General features: G+C 32.1%; 1 protein-coding gene across 5 annotated transcripts in view; it reads left to right on the forward strand.

The window, feature by feature from the left end:
• The window catches only part of Qtc (GRIP domain-containing protein quick-to-court), a 57,704-nt gene that overhangs the window by 14,284 nt on the left and 22,900 nt on the right, over positions 1-20,520 (forward strand). The gene's annotated exons all lie outside the window — the stretch shown is intronic.

The following is a 20,520-nucleotide window of genomic DNA, read 5'->3' on the forward strand; positions in this document are numbered from 1 at the left end:
TTTCAAAAACTTATATGTCAAATCATATTTTTCAAGTAAAAGCACATAAAAATGGTTCTACTGATTACTATAGCATCAAAATATATCTCAAGTATATTATTATTATTGTATTTTACTTCTACTATTATGGCGCTATGGTTGGACAACAATGAAATATCACTTTTTGAATAATATCTTTTCGTGGTTACTCCAAATTTTAATAAAAGTTTTGCTATCGTTCATTCTCTATCATACCCTTTCAACTCATATAACTTTTTTATATTTTGTTTTAAAAGTGCAAAACCTTTAGAAATGTGGATGTTACTACAATTATATCCCACAGTATATGCTTTGCTGTGTCCATCCCCACTCTGGTAAGAGGACTGTGAGTGACAACATGAACTTACTCTAGAACTTTCAAATCGAGCGTATCTTATTGTTAAAACGACTCAGCTACTTAGTCACGCAATATAGTACGTGACATGTGATTCAAACTCTCTTTATTCACACAGTTATTATCTCGATCCAAACACTTCTTATTCGTACCAAAAATTCTACAGGATAAGTCTCTTGCGAATGGACTTACAGATAGTGCTCCTGCCTAAACACTCAAGCGATTATCCCGTGTTTGTATATACCGATGAAGTGGCCAATATCCCTGTTGCATCATCGGCTAATCGACGATGAGACGATTACTACAATGAAGATAGCTGTATTTGTAACGCCTGTGAACTAAAAACTAGACTTACAGAGGATTATCGCTGAAATGTTTAGACGATAGCAGTGTCTTAGGGTCCACTGACGAGAGAATCACCGTGTATCGTAACCGCAATAACCAAAAAATTTTTAATGAATGTCCCGTTATAAAGAGCGATCATTTTTTAGCTAAAACATCTGTAACTTTGATATTTTTACGAATTTTATTTTATAAGAGGAAGATTTGACAATTAAAATAAAATGTTTGGCTCTATGACGTTTTTCTTAGTTACTCATCTTGCATCGACGATCGCTACAGAATTTTCTTACATTTAGTTATCCTGATAAGTGTAGTTCGTCCTCAGACTTAACTCAACAAACCTGCAAAAAGTAGGTAGTATTATAAGCTTCCATGTAGTGAAATAATCCACCCTACAAACATGCGGACAGATCGTGGTGATTACGCTCTTTTTGCTTGCAGAACGTTCTCATCGCTTTGTTAAATCTCTCGTCACTATATGAAGGCAGTTTCTTTTCGCGACTAGGGCACTAGTTTTGCTAGTGGATAACTAGAAGATAACTAGAATATGCCAAGTCACCGTATAGGACAAACTCGCGACTAGGGCATCGATTGTATCCATCTAGTTAAAGAACCAAAGAGAAAAATCCTCGTTAGAACGAGAAATGCTTTACTGGATTCTTTATACCACGATCCACAGCCATCGTCTAAATATGTCTTGCTCTCTCTTATCACTCTCCCACTTTATATCTGTCGCACCATACAGATTTTAAATAGTTCTTTATATTTTGTATACAACTTTCTGCTATATCCAGTTGCCGGATCCTGGTGATTTGTATCAACATGAGTTCATTACCTTATCTTTTGCTTCTTCTACTGTTGCGTGTATGTTTCGAGGTTTCTGATCTGAAAGTAGTAAAATAGTCCTTTAATATACGTATTTGCGGTACAGTTCTCATTTTATAACTCAACAACATCTTCATAGGGGTAGTATTCGTAACGCTATGAACTTTTTTAATTTTTAAGTCTCAATCGCGCGTATTTCTTTCTGTCACGATCGTTGCAAGTGATTTGTCACGATTATCCGATTGTAACACTTGGACTGACCATTAACTCGTGATGTTGCTACAGTATTGAGTACATGCTTTATGCCGTATAGATTACGTATTGAATGTATTAAATTTCTGTGATGTAAAAACGGTACCTCGATCACTAATAATATGCGTAGATGTGAAGGAACATACCCTTACCCTGCTTTTTCCTACCATGGTATTTCTAGTAAGCATAATTCAAATATACTTGTACATGTTTAATTACGAATCCTGCTGTGTCTTCTCAATATCCAAATGATCGGACTTATCATGACAGAACCGACATATTTATAACCGTGCACTTTTAGAGACCACCCAAGTTTGCTTTTGGTTAGGAAAGTGACGATATATTAGATTGACCAATAAGTTCGTTTTTTTACAATGTTTGCCTTCCTGCAATCTAGATCGCAATTAACCTCACTTCGAATATTTAATGTGCAACGTCAAGTAATAATGAACACTTAACCTGAATTTTCAACTCCAAATTGTTAAGATTAATTTTGATTTTTAACATTAAATATTGTATCGAAGAAGGACTACTTTAAAGAGCATTTACGACATATTGTACTTTTTTATCATAAAACAAGGAAAAACGCAACCCAAATGTGTAAACGTTATGTGTATAGGATGGATACGGTTAAAGAATGTGTATGCCAGAAATGGTTTGCAAAGTTTTGTGCTGAAGATTTTTCTCTTAAAGATGCATCACGCTCTGGCCGATCACAGGAGGTGGATAATGATCAACTGAAGAATTTAATTGAGTGTAATTCGTGTTACACAACGCGGGATATTGCCCAGATCCTAAAAATATCAAAGTCAAGTGTGGAGAATCACTTGCATGGACTTGGCTTCATGCACGCGTTGACCGAAACGAATCGCGTAACCCGCATTTCAATCTGAGATATGCTTGCAAAACGTGAAGAAAGCGATCCGTTTCTCAAGCGAATGATTATGGGAGATGAAAAGTAGATCGCCTACGATAACACTAAGCGTAAACGATCGTGGAATCGCAGCGATAAACTACCACAAATGATAGCAAAACCAGACCTTCGCTCGGAAAATTGCTATCAATTATGTTATCAATTTGATAAGGTTACAAAAGTAACTTTGGTAAGGAACTGGGATGCCCTACCACATCACACCATAATCCCCAGACGTTGCCCCGACAGATATGTTATTTGTTTCGCTCTTTACAAAATTCGCTAAATGGGAAAAAACTCAATTCTGAAGAGGCTGTTAAAGAGCACTTGGAACGATATTTTGCGGAGAAGGGTGGGGAATTTGCCCAAAAAATGGAAAAGCGTTATTAAAAACGATGGAGAATACATAATTGAAAATTGTTGAGCGTCGTTTCGCTCTTCGTGGCCGCACTTCGAAGTTAACGGAGTGCAGCCTATTTGAGATGGTTTGAATCACGACTGACGGGCACAGGCCGAACTTAGAGTTGTAAAGTCTAGTGCGGCGCTGCAGCTTGATGTTAAGACAATCAGTTGTGACTGACCTGCCTAAGGTCATTTGCGCCGAGGAAGGCTCGGCTGGGCCCGTGCTCGTCGGTGATTCGTTGATGCTGTTGCCGTCTAGGCGCGGAGGGCGTATTTTTCGTCTAGGCCTAACCAATAGGCAATTTTGCAAGAGTCCGCTGGAGGTGGCATGCAATGTTTACTAGTAAATCAACGAGCTCGGTGTCTCGCAGGGTGGTCGCGCGTCTGGTCTTTTATGGCGGCGCCTGCCGGAAATCGGCAGGCGCCTGGTCGCCAAATGCTCGACTCGAGGGTTTTATTTATGACGGCCACTTCCAACGTACCCTTAGCCACTTGCGACGCAACAAAAATATTTCTTTGTATACAAAAAATTTCCTTTTTCTCACGCGTCAAAACTCGCACGAACTTATTGACCACCTTATGACTTGTTATCTTACAGCAAATACTCTTCGTAATGTTTTGTCTTAGCCCTCTCAAAAATTCTATGGATCCTTAACAACTCTTCATTCTGTAATTGCACGATAATTATCTACTACTAATTATATCAATTGACAAAACCTACAGCGTCATGGATATTGTATTCCTATTAAAGGTATTTACACGAGCCCTTGAACGATATTCAATCTCGAAACAAAACCCCTATACTTCGAGCCATCACCTAGCTATTCGATGTAATAAATCCTTTGTAAGAGTGAGTCCGTAACTCATTGCAGTGTGTCACCGCTTTAAAATTAATGTCCAATAGATAACCACGAAAGTGTTCTAGTGAGAATACTATAATATAGTATTACTATAGCAGTTTGTTTACTGTAGTACCTAACTACTGTCATCTTATTATTATCATTCCTCTGTATAGTCCCTATTCCTAAAAAGCTAGCATTCGTATGAATCTCGGTTCATTTCTTTGAATCAAGTAGGCAACACTGGCGTTGACATTAGTTTTTCTTTCACAACATTAAACGTATTGTTTCGCGACTCCTGCTATATCCAATTTTCATCTTCAGTCCTGTAAATGGAACGAGAATAGTTGTGTAGTTATTTAGGAATCTGCAAAACTAGCTGTCTTAAACCTAGGAACGACGCTTCCATATGCATTGAGGCTTCTACTTTCTCCTTTCCCGATCCTACTCCTTGCGCACTAATTTTCTATTCTAGGTATTCTAAGACGGTCGTAAAGAAGGCCCGTTTGCTTAATTGCAATATAAGATCTTGAGCGCGCAGCTTCTAACACTCGGCGCAAGCTTTTCATTTCCCCTTGTATTTAATGGGACAATGATGTCATCCGAGTATGGAAACTCTGTATCCTTCAACGATCCCAATACCTTTATCGCGAGCCTTTGGAATAATGCAGGCGCGTTCAACAATCCAAACGATATCCGGAGGAACTCATAATGCCCCTCGAATGTTACGAACGCTATTCTCGCACTCGGTAGTAACTTGATGCTAGATTCAAGCTCGTGAAATAACAATAACCTTCTAATTTATCTATTTAGTCCGTAATCAGTAATAGTAGATACTTGCCTCTTACGATGACGGCGTCCAATTTACGACAATTGACACACATACGGTGTTCTTCTGTTTTTTCTTCAACAGTACGATCTGACACCAATACACTCGTAAAGTGAACTGGACTTTTAGATAATAGTTACTCGATCATATCATGGACCAGTTTTTTCTCTGGCTTGGCGAACCGATAAGAACGGTATGCTACAGGTACATGAATCATTAACATATTCAATCTTCAAAAATATCGTTCAATAACCGTTTGCAATCGTCTCTTGCTACCGCTTTTACATAACCAAAATGTTGCGAATCATTCGATAACATCTCGTAAACATTCGCTTTAGGAATTACATCGACTTCCTCAGATATTTGTTTGAATAACAAACTGTTGCTTCGCTTAATTACGACTATAAATGTTTCTGAGATAGAAAATCGCATTCTGCCATAACATCGTTAACCGCTGTAATCGTTTGCTCTGCAAATGCTTGTAGCAGCCTATCAATTTCTAATAGAAATTTCTTTGCTAGTGATTTCCAAATTATGATGTATAGTATGCGCTCCCGGTGTCGATCACCATTTTAACTCTGTGCCCTGTAGCTTTGTCGATAATATTTCTTACAATTTGCGCGCAATTTTTTCACATTCCGTAGACCAATGACTTAAAGTATACCATCCTCGATCTTCTCTCACCAAATTGATCGCCAGCTACTATCAAACAGACATACAGAGCTTAGCTAAATACACGTAACGCCAGTCAAGGAGACGTTTTCGCACAGATATCAACAGCGCATTCGTGGGCATATTACCTAACGTTATCGTGTATGTGTACAATGCATTTTCAAAGTTTATTTAATTTTTTAAAACAACAATTCTCTAGCGACTCTCTCGGTCGCGTTTTGTATAAAGCCGGTTCTTTGAATAATTTGCAGAATGGAATGGACTTACGGAATTGTAAAATAAGCTGATACTTTGTTTCTACTCAAGTGGTAGCAATCAGCAGCCTCGTATCGTATCACATACGCGCATGCCCTTGTAACCAACTTGTGATTAGCTGCATTACCGTCGAATCGTCCCACATGTACTGTCGTGTCAAGCTGTCCACGTGCGCCAATCATTATTCGACTAGGTTATCTCTCTCTGGGTCAAAGATTGGAATTATTTGTTCATTCTGGAGATGAAGACACACTGACATCTATGAGGTGGATTATCGGTCCAAATTCTTTACGATCTTCTCCAATTTTTCGAGGAGCTCATCCTTGTGCCTGACATGGACCACGAGCGTATAATGAAATACGAAAGAAATACAAATATGAGACACTTCGCGACATATCGGATAACGAGATTACTTCAGATAACATTTTCTTAAAAAGTAGCACAAAGTAGCAACGAATTCTTTTTAATTCTAAAAGAGAAGAATTCATTTTATCAAATGGTATTAATTATATCCATTGCAAGTAATTGCAACTATTTAAAATCTTACGTAAAGTTGAAACTTGTATATATTTTGTTTAAACATTATTGCTACAAACATTGTTAGTATTTTGCCATGAATTATAAACTTAATAAAACACATGAAAAATGAAAAATACAAATTCGTTCTAACAAATTCTTTTACTGACTTTGAGCACCGATTATAAAAAGAACAAAAACTAGTATTAAAAAGTGGTCATTACGATTTTATAATACAATTAATCTTCTCTTAGAAGACATCAACATTTTTCCAATTTCTAGTATTACAAAATTTCGTTTTTGCTCGTCGTCCAATCGTTTCGTCTCACTGTATGACAATCTTGTGCTCATGCTTATGCTTATGCATTCGCTGCCATGAATGCGTAGGTACATACCTAAATGTGGGTAGTGGTGAGATTTAGTACTCTTCAAATCGTTTCAAATCTGTAAAATAGCAGAAAATTTGAATCACTTTAAATCTGATTCGAAGCTTAAAGCCCTTGAAAGTATCGATGGTCTTGATCGTCTTAAAAATTTTGGTAAGCTTTGAAAGTTTAACGAGAATCTAGCAGTTTCATTGACATATAATACAATAAATTTTATCTTTGGATATACAATATAAAGAAAGTCTAAAAAGTTGCAGTTAATATAAATGCATGTTTTTACATTATTCGTTTTTATATTTTGTAATATATAAAATAATATAGAAAATGATTTTCAATGATTTAGATAAAATTTGTACAAAAAAAAAATAATTAATTTATCACTTGGACGTATTTCTTATTTGGTACTAAACTCATATTCAAAGTTAATATTGTATTGTATATAAAATAGTAAAGAATATTTTTTTATTATATTATATCTTTTATTATAGATATTATATTTCGAACTTTTGAATAAATCTTCTTGCAATAATTTTATGCGAGGACAGAATTGAATTGATTTCACCGATTTCGCCAATTTCGCGAAATGGGGATGCTTTATCGTATTGTCTATTTAATATTGTAATAAATCTTAATATTTACCAACGTAAGTTTCTGTTAAATAATTTTCAAATTTGTTCGATATTCCATGCCGATACTGCAGTACCAACTTTACCTAGTGCGATGCTCGAACAATGTTTCGATAGAGTGAACTATATGTACTAAACACGATTTACTTTTTGGTATGTGATATACACTGGGTGTCCAATTTTAATCTATAAATGTGAATTACTCATAAACTACTTCCTGTATAAAAGAATATTTCAGACAGGAATTGAATTGTTTCGAAAGAATGAATTAGTTATCTGCTGTAACTAATTTTTCTATACGTGGATGCGTCGAAGTTGTATAGAATAAAATTGGACACTTCGTATAAACAAAAGATGGCACTTAAGTAACAGATACTTAAAAGGTGCAAGTACAAAATCACTATCAAATCGGGAAAAAATGATTGACGAAAGTGGGGTGAAATTGGGTTATTCGGAAAGTCATTTCATTTTCCAAAATGGAGAATATATAATTTAATAAAATGTTTACACACTCTAAAAAAATCCTGTTTCATTTTCATTAAAACAAATAAAATGACTTTCCGAACAACCTAATACATGACATTGATAACTACTTCCCAGGAGAGAGTTATAAGCATTAGAACTCTCCTTTTAAAAAACGCAAAACGTACGAAACGAAAACTGTTATAAATTAAATTCGAAAATCTTTCTATTTTATACAAATTTTCACTAAAATCAATACTAACCGAGATAAAAATAATCCATATAATGGATTGCTTTTATCTAAACTGCGATTAAATGTGAAAATATTTGTTTTAAACATATTTTCAATAAAATTCATCATTGCTGAGATAAAGACCAATCGTTTTTTTATATGAACCTCAAAAAAGTTCAAATTTATTATCTGGTACAATAACTCATCTAGCATAACAAATTATATAATATATTTTACAGATTTGAATTTGGAAAATAAAACAAAATTCATTGTATATCAGAAATTCTAAAATAATAATAATCTTGCTCAATATTTATATTTCGTACATTGTTGGGCAATTCAGCTAGTTATTAATTAGATAATCGACAATTAAAATTTCGTTAAAATATATTCCTGTCTAAGAAGAATTCTCTATTGTTGCAGTGGGCTTTTTAAAGTAATGGTTGCCCTTAGTTTTTTTTGACAATAAAAAGAGAGAAATTATTTTCTCTGGAGAGAAAAAATTATTTTCATCCTTGCTGCCAACTTCTCAGAGTTGAACCCGGGTTCTAACGCGTACGACATTGATCAATTGCCACTACGCTAAACCATAGATTATAATCATTCTGAACAGAACTAAATTTAAGTAATGGTAAATCTTAAATTACAAATATCTCAACAATTATTGAGTAGTGGACCATATACCTTCAGCAATAAGAAAGCAAAATCTACTATCCTACAAAATTTGAACTAAATCGGTGACCACAAGACCTTGCATTCTCCTTGTCAGTATTACAGATGCTAAGTACCCCAAAAAAAAAGATTTATGATCACAAAACCATGTCAACTGTGTAAATATGTGTCAACGTTCAGTACCACTGAATAATAAACAGCCGTGTTAATTTGATTTCCCGATTATAATACGTTGTCACAAATTATAAAAGTTTGAATAATGGAGGTGCACCTTGAACATTCAATTCCGTGAGAATTCGAAAAACACGATTCTATTTAACGCTGTTGAAAATACATGATTGAAGAATCACCTAATTAAATTATTTTATCGTTAAATAAAATATTACTATAGCGAATATATAGTATATTTTTCTTCTTAGAATTATTAAAAGATGTGATTTTCTAATTTGATTTGAGTAATATACATGTACGTTTATATTAACTAACATTATATTGCATTATTTACAAACGTCGTAAGAAATACGAAGTGTACTAGAACATGACACCATAATTGTTAAAAGTTTACAATAAAGTAACATATTGACGGAAACGTAGCCATAAATATCTGATGACACACAGCTGGAGTTCGTACAGACTATCGTATCTAGTATTGGGCAACTGTTTCGTAACAACGAACGTTAATTTCTATTAATAAACTTTCCCTTGCAGGGAACCCACAGAAAGTTATTCTCTAACTCTAGAAAGTAGAATGAATCATATTCCTTTTTTGTTTGTGCATAGAAAAACGTAGTAGAAAAAAAATACAATTGTCTAAGGAGGTCTAACTTCTTATGTCTTTAGTTTTTTCTACTGCAACGTTGCATCTGTAACATGAAATTATACCGTCAGAATCATAATTTTTTTTAGATAAATCAATTTTTTTAATTCCATTACATGTATCTTATAAAGCGTTTACCTTAATAATTTTATACATTATGGTATGTATGTATTAACAAAATGAATACTTAAAAAAATGCATTTGCATCCTTGCAGTTACTGAAAAAGTGTGATCATAAGATGTTGGATTTTTTAAACTATTAAATTTTTTTCTTTACCATTATTTTCTATCTACAGAGAAAAAGAAGATGCAACTTGACTAAGTTTCTAGAATTACCTTGTAAAAAATGTTATCTCTTATAATCATATTAATTTATTCAACTTTTTTACACAACTGATATTGTGTCATTCTCATCTGTAACAATGTCTGACTTTCCATTACAGAAAATTGCAAAAACTAAAATAGAATTTATCATCCACAGGTTATCATGTATTGAAAGTTTAATTTCATTATCATTTAGTGATAATTATTTCTGTTCAGTATCTTTATTCTCGTTATGTTTATTTAAAGATCAAGTCCATAATTGGAAAAAAATTATTCAACAAAACTAACAAGTCATTTGAACATAATGTTTCCAAACTTTACTATTAATGAGAAATTATTATAAATGAAAACGATCACTTTTATCTGTATTTTTGTAATTTTTTATACTAAAATTAATTACTAATAATACTATAAATTGAGTCAGACAAATTTTCCACTAAGTTTTATTATTTCAAGATGTGTCAGTATTGTCCAGTCAAATTGTGTTAGTAAATTCTATGAGTAGAACCAGATCAGCAAAATTTGATTCGAATAAAAGATAACTAATAAATTTAACATATTACAATTTATTTGTAATGTTTATTCGATTGGACAGATAAATTTTTACTTATTTATTGTGAAATATTTCATTCTATAATTAAAATTTTTATTTTTATTCAACAAGTAACCTATAAAATGTGTACTTTTATTCGAAATTTGTATCTAAATAAAAATTTCGTTCGCTCCTAAATAGAAATGAGAAGAAAATGTTATATATGTATGTACATAAATGTAGGCCTATAAATACGTCATTGAAATGTTACACTAAATTACGAAATTTTATTTAATTTCGATTTTATAACTACAAGAACAGTCAATATTTTGAAATATATAATCCTAAATAATAAATATCTCACAAGTAAACCTGTTAGATAAATATCGACATGTTTTTACTGTGTTATCGTAGTTATTTACAAGAAACTATTTCAAGTATAACACTCACTTTTTAATGTGCGTTTGCAAAACGATAGCGTTTGAAACACGAAAGCTAATATTTCTAGTATTCTCTGTTGTAAAAATTAATAGTTCAGAAAATATTTAACGTCAAAATTTTATGACGCTTTTTATCTTCGGTAGTGCAGAGTGACGCAACAATTACCCAATCGAACATTTACAATTTAAACCAAAAATTCACAAACATTCAATGTTATAATATAAAACTTTTCTTACCATATAACTTGAGATACTCTTAATCTTAATAGTTTTATTATTGTAGTCTTTAATATTTCTAATGTTTGCAAAAAATGTCTTCAAAAAATTGACTTCGGATATAAAAATATAATCTCTATCTGTTTTGGTGCATAGAGACGTTCTGAAAATTATAAAAAATACAAAATATGTTTAAATAAAACGGTAAATGAATGTTTACCTTTTAACTTTAATTTGTTTAAAAACAAATATCTTTTTTTGTAACTTTTTTATACTTTACATAATTAAGAAAATATGTGTCAAACATCCTTTGTTATGAATACTGTAAAAGAGAATTACATATATCAAGATCAATATATTATAAATACTTCTACCAACAATTTTCACCATTTACTGCATAAAGTTTGTGTAAATAAAGTTCTAATAGTAGATAATTTTCATTACAAATGTTTAAAATAAAAATGAGTTTTTCATAAGAATAACTTTACAAACAGACAAACATTTATGCAACATTTCGTTTAAAAAAAATAGGAAAATTGTCACTCTTATCTCCTAGGGTTTGCATGTACAAATAATATCAAATATCTACAATGAATTTCGATAGAAAAGGATAAAAACAATTTTTCAAACAGTATATCAGTTTAATTGTCATAATTTTTATTTTTCGCGACTGTTGTTTCGAAAGAAGGAAGGTGTTTGTACGTATTGTATACGTGAGCATAAATGTTGCATTACATAAGGTCGAGGTTACATTGATTTTATGGAGCTATAATAGTTTTATACTGTTATTCCTTTTCTTATTCAATATGAAATGAAATAAAGTGAACATGTTAAGAATAAAACCATTTGTTGGAAAGGTTTCTTTGATTCATTTTATATAAAAATACATGAAATAAATTCATTTTCGAAAAAGACAAAAGATAAAATTTAACGATTATTTAAAAATCACGCTACGAAAGAACAACATTTTGTTTAAAACTGCCGTTAGATTTTTGTTTTAACGAATGTTCTCGGTCTGCTGACTCCTGCGCGAATACGTTCGTACAAATCGTAAAGTTATAATTAATTTCCGGCTTCTGAATGGGTATTTAAAATGAGTCCTTATATTTAGCGTAGAGTTAAATGATCCTATACTAAATAATAGACACGGAATATTAAAATACACTATTCAATAACGATATAATTAGACAATATTTACTTATTATATATAAATAAAATAATACTTAAACTAGAGCTGCTGTTGATACAATTATATAATTATTGAAAATGATCAATATGTATGTATTATCGCTTAAATATCGATAAGTTAATATTAACTTGAAGCATTAAATAATGTAGAAGGTATAAAACGTAAAATTTATGACAATGTATTAAATTAGCAAAACATCTACTTAAAAATTAGTATAATAATTACAAAAGAAAGTAATGCCTCTGGAACGGAAAAAGTATCAACACACAATTAACTAATAAGAATTTGGAAACTACTGAAAAAAGTTCAAGAAATAGGGATAATTATTAATATCAACTAATAAATTTAGATATTTTTTATTCAAACATAAATTTTTCCCCTAATAAATGACTTCTTACAAACAAAAAAAATTACTTTTCGATCGAAGAACAAGATTACATCTCGAATGTATTGATATGGTTGCTATATTAAAATCAAATAAAATATATAAGATGGAGTTACAAATTTATTAGGTATCATACACTTTTACTACTCCTAATGATATTATCGATCAATTCAGTACTGTTGGTAACATATCGAAGTAATGCTTAACACGAAAATTTTATTATTTTTGTACGTTTTATCATATGTACCGGGTGGATTTTTTGACTTAAGGACGTATCCAGAAAATTTTCATTCCTTTTAACTATATAAACAAAAGGAAAATAAAAAATTGTTCATCTTAAAAGGCAAATATTTTGTTCATCAAATATATATAAATTTTGTTTTCATAAATATATTTTACAAAATTTCAAGGTCACTAATTTTTTTTAAACATATTAATTGTCACGTCACTTGTATACCTACATCTCTGCTCAAAAGTTATAGGACACTCATCCATCTACACATAGCTAATAGTTTAAAATATAATGTTTTTCGTTGTGAATATTTCAACGATTTCCATTATTTTTTTAGGGTTTTATGACATTTTAATAGATGTTTGTTTTATAATCTTTGAGCAGGAGTGTATCTATGTATGTATGACGCTAAAGTTTTGTTTACTATGGTTTCATTTTTTTACACAACAGTTAAATATAGACAACGCTAGCTAGAAATCTAATTGATGTTTTAAAGTATAGGCTCTGCTAAAACATTAAGTCAAATGAGTTAAAAGGTGTTGGATTAAACACACAAATTAAGAAAACACTTAGATAAATGTCCAATCTTTTATTTAATCAATTTGGAAATCAACGTGTTATATGAGGCAACATGCTTTCATTAACCTAGTGATGTAGCTAAGGTTATAATCGCCGTAATCAAACCAATGTATTATACAAACAAACTTTAGTGGCTTTATCAGTATATTACATTGGCAATTTAAGAATGAAAAATGAAACGCAACAAGTCAGACGACCCAGCATATTTTTAATATAACCTATTTCATATATATTTAAACACTTTGTAGATTTTTATAAAGAATTATACAATATATTATAAGAGAAAAAACATGTGAAAACCACAAATTGAGGAGAAAAAAAAAAGAATTTCAGACACAAAAAATGCTATAAAAACTTCCAGACTAATAAGTAAATAATATTTGCGCTTACATATTTATATAATTTTTATTACGTTTAACTAAAATTTAAGAATGGGAGCATTTATTAATCAAAATAAGTAGAACATTTAAAACTTTGCAAGAAATATATATTCCTATTACAGTTAAATTCTGATTATAAATGTATTAATATAGAAATAGTTGCTTAAATTATCTTCGTATTTCTAGATTAAAAATTTTCTTTTGTAACCCCTTTGTATTGTTGGACCCCTCCTTTAAAGTTCACACCTTCTAGTCTGAAAACCACTACTGTAAAGAATAAAAATATTATGTTTGAAAGATTGAAGGATTATAAACAAATTTCTTTAATAGAGATTCGAATTCGCGATCGCAACATTACCATGCAACTGTCGTATCTATCACGTTTGTTTCCAACATAAATTGTTATTCTTCATCAAATAAACATCAGTAATAACTTTAACATTAATTAATTCAAAAAATATAAGTTGTTTATTACTAAAACTGCGTATCATTACTTGCAGTCTTTCAAGTTCTACCATTGAGCAACACCCGATCAAAATATCAGCGTCAGGCCTCTCGAGACTTCTTGTAAATATTGATTAAAAATACTTATTACTTTGGCTAATAGAGCATCTGAAAAAAATGTCTTACGCTATGTAGATAGACCCCATTATTGAGAGAAATGCTTATTTTGGACACGCGGAAAATTTACTTTCAGAATTCGAAAACAAGCGCGATTTTAAGATTTATCAAGAACAGCAATTAAAATATTTTTTTGAACATCATTTGTATTTCTAACTTTTTGTCTAAGGTATTAGACCAACGGGATGCAACTTGTTGTTTCCTATAAAAAAGTATTATATTAATCCTTTGCACTCGAGGGCTTTTTTCGCTTGCGCAAACCAGCAACTCGAAACAATTTCGGCCAAATTAGGCAAACATTTTACAGGTACTTTAAAAACATTTATAAACAAACAAGCGTATACAAATAATAAAACTTCACCAGTTTATTCATTTATATGTCGAGAACAACAAACTTTGATAAATATTACACTCTGTAATTAGTTTTGGTGTGATATTTTGTAAAACAGTAGCCAAGATGCATCCTAGGTTTATCAGGACACGTATCACAGTAATACGAAATTTCCCGCCTACCTCCAGGCGTGTCACGGTCGGAGCAAACCTTGCAGTCCCTTTTTGCCCTTTTAGTATTACGTGAAGCTTCCCGTTTAGTCGGATTTCATCGAAATGCGACGTAGACGCTTGCTCTCGTTGCTGGCGATATGATCCTCCTAATTCTTCGACAAGTGTTTTCAGAAATCGTAAATGGCTCAGTGGCTTTTCCCCTTTTTCGGTCTTTTCTAGTTTATACAAAATGTATGAATTGACCAGGGAAATTTTCATACTCCAAAAAAAAGCTTGCGCCACCATTTAAGCGATTTTCGCAGAAAACAATAGGTTGATGCATACTGATCCGCCCGGTCAACACCACCCATATATTTTATATAGTTCAATACAATATTGGGTTTCTTGACCATTATATCCACACCACCTCGTGTAATTCTTTTGACCGTCATCATTCCTGTGTCCCTAAAACTAAGGTGTTGCGCCGTCGATACGCGACTATGGATTTTGTCGAAAAATTTGGCTTTTTTATTTCCTTGGGCAGTTCTTTTCTGTTCGTTAAAATTGTTCTGGTAAAATTGCATTTCAATTTGGCTAGTTCTTGAGCTAAGGAGTAACTGGTATAGTAGCGGTCCGTATACATATGGTGCCCCTGAGCACCTGGAATTTTCTCCAACAACATTTGGTACAGGTGTATCGGAATTCTTAACAAAACTGGTAAATCGGGTCTGACCAAAAGCTCTGTGGTGAGTGATCCATAGTATGGCAAAATGCAGCAAATGTAGCCAGTCTTTGAGTCAGCTATATACTCTGATATCCCACTTTGTCGGTTTCTTCGGATTGTATGTTATGAACGAAATTCGACCCTTGAATTTTATAGTTGACTAGTCCACACATATGTGCCCGCCCTGGATAAAAGAATCCAAAAACTTCGAGTTGACATAGTCCAAAAAGCAGCTTACGCGTTGTAGGCGCGTTCGTGGATTGGTGTTGCGTGTTGGAATAGTTTCCAGATGAAGCATCCAAAATATTTGGTTAAATCTGTCTCTTGTAAATGTATCCGAATAGAAAGGAATATAACTGACGACATTTCTCGACCAATATTCTTGCAAATTGACCAACGGGATTGTCCCCATATTGATTACGACAGCAAGAAATGCCCAGAACTCTTTGTTGGTGACATCACGCCAGCTTCGCCATATCGAATTTGCAGACAGCGTCTTCCCTTCCAATTTTCTTTTTGCATATATATTGGTTTCACGAATAATTTTTTTCACGAGGTCATTAGTGAAAAACAGTTATAAAAAGTCTATTGGTTGTTTTACGTCAGAAACTATTCGTAGTGCTGTGGGGTTTTGGCCAGGTATAAATTGTACGTTTGGCGGCACTTCGTCATAGTCTCCGCAAAGTACCCATGTTGAACTGCCTGCACCTTCCACAGCTTCACTTTCAACATCACTTTCAACTTCACTGTCGCTCTCTATCATTCTAATTTTTCGTCGTCTCACACCTCTTATTGCATCACTGTCTTCTCCGCCGGATTCGTTCGTTTCGCGACCGGAAATCAATGTAAGTTCATCATCCAAAGCGACAAAATCGAATTTGTACGAACTCGAGCTGATCTGATCTTCCTCCATATTTTAGGGCTCAAACACTTTTTAGTTACTATATTTACTGCCAAGACTGTTTCAAGTGAATGCTACGCTGAGATTAACTAAACCGAGCTAAGATTTGGCTACAATGTCAACCGAGCCTAGTTCACGAAAGTACTTCCGAGAAGAATATCTTATCGCACATCGTAAATAAAGAGATCGAGTTAGAAAAGACCGTAGTGCCGTATCGGCGCCGCTCGAGTGCAAAGGGTTAATCTATTTATATCGAAAAACTATTAATGTAAAAGTTTCAATATCTTTGAGCAATTGATCATTTAAGTTAATTTATTACTTTCATTGTTCTATTTCACGTAAAATTCTTCAATAAAGTAATACATGAAATAATATCCGATTGTCCCTTATTATTTTGTAAACAAAAATTCTCCACTGACAATATGGAAAATGTAGGTACAGTTAGGTGAATTAGTATCACTTTGCAATTCTCGTTAAGGCGTCATACCAATCAGACGTCTGCTTGTATCACTTGTGAAAATAATCAAAGCAAACTTACAATGCTATTGTAGAAGCTTGTACCACCAGTCTTATAATGTGCCAATTGCTTTTGGTTTGCCAGAGAAGTTTGAATGGCTACGATGTGGACCTGTCACCGATAATTAGGAAAAGTAATTTTGTCCAGTTCAAAGCATATGGTAGGTGTTCGTCATTACCTTGAAAAACTATTGAACATAATTATTAATATTAATACAACTCCCAAATATTCGGTTATATTAAAAATTATTGTCATAAGTCACCAGCATATGTCAAATGATTGAACAGAAGACCATGTAACAATACAATGTACTGAGAAAAAAATATAGAAACTATTAAATGTTGCAAATTGCAGAGGGAATCACTCTGCTAGCTACAAAGATTGCCTCGTTCGGAAACAAGTGCAATAAAAATTATTTCTCAAAAATAACTAACCCTCACTATCTGAAACAAACATCAATGGCGCTAGAACATACTCAACACCATCAATCTCAACCGCTACCAACTACCATATGGAAATAACACAAAAGAGTGCACATGTACTAACTGGAAAAAATACCATATCTCAACCGCTGGTAAACCAATACAACTACTCCTGTAGAAAAAAAAAATAAATGGATTGTTCTATCTGAATCCCATTTTACAAAAAGTAAAACGAAAAAGGAAATTAAAAGAACAATGGCAAAAGCACAAGGAATCCACAACAAAGGTCTACTAAATAAAATTACCAAACAGTTAAAGAAGATCATATATGATCACAGTAATAAAGAAATGAATAAATTTCTCCCATCCTTACCACCGTACAAAGATGCGAACTATTTATCGTAGAAAGTCTGAAAAAATTCAAACGACTGATAACACTTATGTCAACATTAAAAAAGTCAGATGACTTATGGATAAAAACTACAACTGAACAGGCCATAACGTTCACAGAAAACCGATTAAAAATCTAAACTACAACTACAATACATAATGTTACAAAAAAGGAAATCAAACAACACATTAAAAATAATAAAATGAACAAAACTCTGGGATATGAATAATAAAAAAATAATAACTGCAATAAAAATTAAAATAATAAAAGAACTCCCAGATAAAGCAATAAGAATAGTTACAATAATGTTTAATGCTATATGTAGACTACATTACTTTCCAAGTACATAGAAATTGACTTAAATCATTGTATTATTAAAACCAAACAAAAGTGTTTACGAATCCTCATCGTATGGACCAATATCTCTACTACTATTACTAGAAAAAATAATTCTACACAAACTAAAGGTAATGATTAAAAAAAAAAAACCATCCCAGACCATTAATTTGGCTCTAAAAAAAAACATGTCAGAACAGAGCAAATTTACAGAATAATAAATCAATCAATCATTTTGTTTCAAAATCAATATTACTTTTAAAGACAAAAACTGCTGCACTTATTCATAGACATCGAGAAAACATTCAGTAAGGTCTGGCACAAAAGACTATAAAAAATCACAAAGAAGTACTTCCCAAATGTAATGTACAAACTCATAAAATCCTATCTAATTAATGGAACATTCTACGTCAAAGTAAAAAATTCATTCTTTGATATAACGTTTAATAACGACAAAACTTATTGAACAACTTAGTATTAGTACCAGAGTGCCATAAGGAGGTGTATCAGAACCCATAGTCTACATCTTTCACACAGCAGATGTATAAACAATGCTAGAAAACTTAATCTATATATTTTCCGATGACACTGCAATACTAGCAGTACACGAAAACCCAGATGAAGTAGTCAGTACCCTACAAAAACACATTTATTTACTGAAAAAATGGTTGACGACGAGGAAAATAAAAGTTAACTACGATAAATGCAATACCACAAAGAGACGTAAATAATCAAGTTTATAAGACTTCAACTAAACTCAAGACTCGTTTAAAAATAACATATTCGCAAAAAAATCGAGCAAATCGGAGCGAAAAGAAAAAATATGTATTGGTTAATAAACAAACCGCCAATCGAAATTAAATATCGATAACAAACTGTAAATATACAAAACCACAATGAAACGCATCTAAACCTATATAGAGGACACAATTGTAGAGGACAACGCCAAAAAAATCGCATCTCAAGAATGAAAACGTCGCAGTCAATAATACTTTGGACAATAATCGATACACCGTGGTACATCAAGAAAGAAAAAATTTGCAAAGATTTGCAAATATCCTCTGTTGAAGTAGAGATGTAACGCTTGTCAAAAAGCTACAAAACAGATCATAAACCATCTTGATCCACTAACTAACTCACTGTACAAAGCAAACAGCAGCCAAAGATTGAAAAGAAAACATCCGTAAAATTTGATGGCATAAATCCATTCATAAACACTACATGTGTATTTACATGCATACACAGATACGATACACACAAATGTTAACTACAGAGGAAGTAGATACCTATACGACATTCATCTTGCTTCAAATAGGTTGCTCAATAAGTTTTGTCGTTCGATAAGAAGGGGAACTATTAGGTCGTTTTATTTTTCTAAAGATGGTACTTCTGTTTGATGAACGTGTGTGAAGTTTCATGTAGAACTGTCGACTCATTCGTATATTTACTGTTGTTCAAAGTTGAAGTGTCAGTATTTTTTTACAATGGAAAAAACGAACAACCTAGTATATCAACTTGCCCAATATCCATTGGAAAATTACAAAGAAACATTTGGGATTAAAAAGAATCATTTCACGATATTGAGATTATAAAGATATTTTCTAAACTAAGAATTTTTCGACATATATAGGTTATTACTTTTTTGTAGAAAATAAAAAGCTACAACCATTAAGGTACTAAAAATTATATAATTCCGTTTAAGAAAACATACGTTACCTTCATATGACCTCTACGCGTTCACACAGAAAATCTAATTACCACAAATTATGTCTCCCTCGAAACCATTCAATTCCTGTTCGGATCATTTTTTATACATTGAATAGTTTACGAATAATTCGCATTTGTAATATAGATTAAAATCAGACATCCTATAGGAGAAAAATTGAAAATAGTATCTCAATAATATTGAACTGTCTGTGTAAAACACCACTGCACTATACATATATATATATATTTTTTACACCGTGATAATTAAAGATTTGCATATCTTGTGTGAATTGTGTCACATTTGAACACGTAAAGAAGATTCATTAAAATATAGGTCATACGAAACGAAAAGAACGTGTTAAAATAATTAAGTAAAATTAAAGTCACATTTTATATTTAACTTCCACAATTCTACTTAGTATTTTTTTTAACGAGTTACATCATATGTCGTCTTACGTAAAATCGAATTGATGGTCTTGAAATTTTGTAAAATATGATCGTGAGAGAAACGTTTTCTTCTCAGACCACTTCTTGCCGTTTTAAGACAAATGATCTTTTCCTTTCACAAGTTTTTAACAAACGTTCAAGCTAGAGAAAATATTTGATGTAAACTAAATAATACAGGTAAAAGTCTTGTATCATTTTATAAATTATAGTACGAATTACTATTATTTAACATGTATTTACATATACAATACATTAACACGTTCACTGTGGCAGCTTTTTCC

This window comes from Ptiloglossa arizonensis, chromosome 9 (genome assembly GCF_051014685.1).
Source record: "Ptiloglossa arizonensis isolate GNS036 chromosome 9, iyPtiAriz1_principal, whole genome shotgun sequence".
Classification (NCBI taxonomy): Eukaryota; Metazoa; Arthropoda; class Insecta; order Hymenoptera; family Colletidae; genus Ptiloglossa; species Ptiloglossa arizonensis.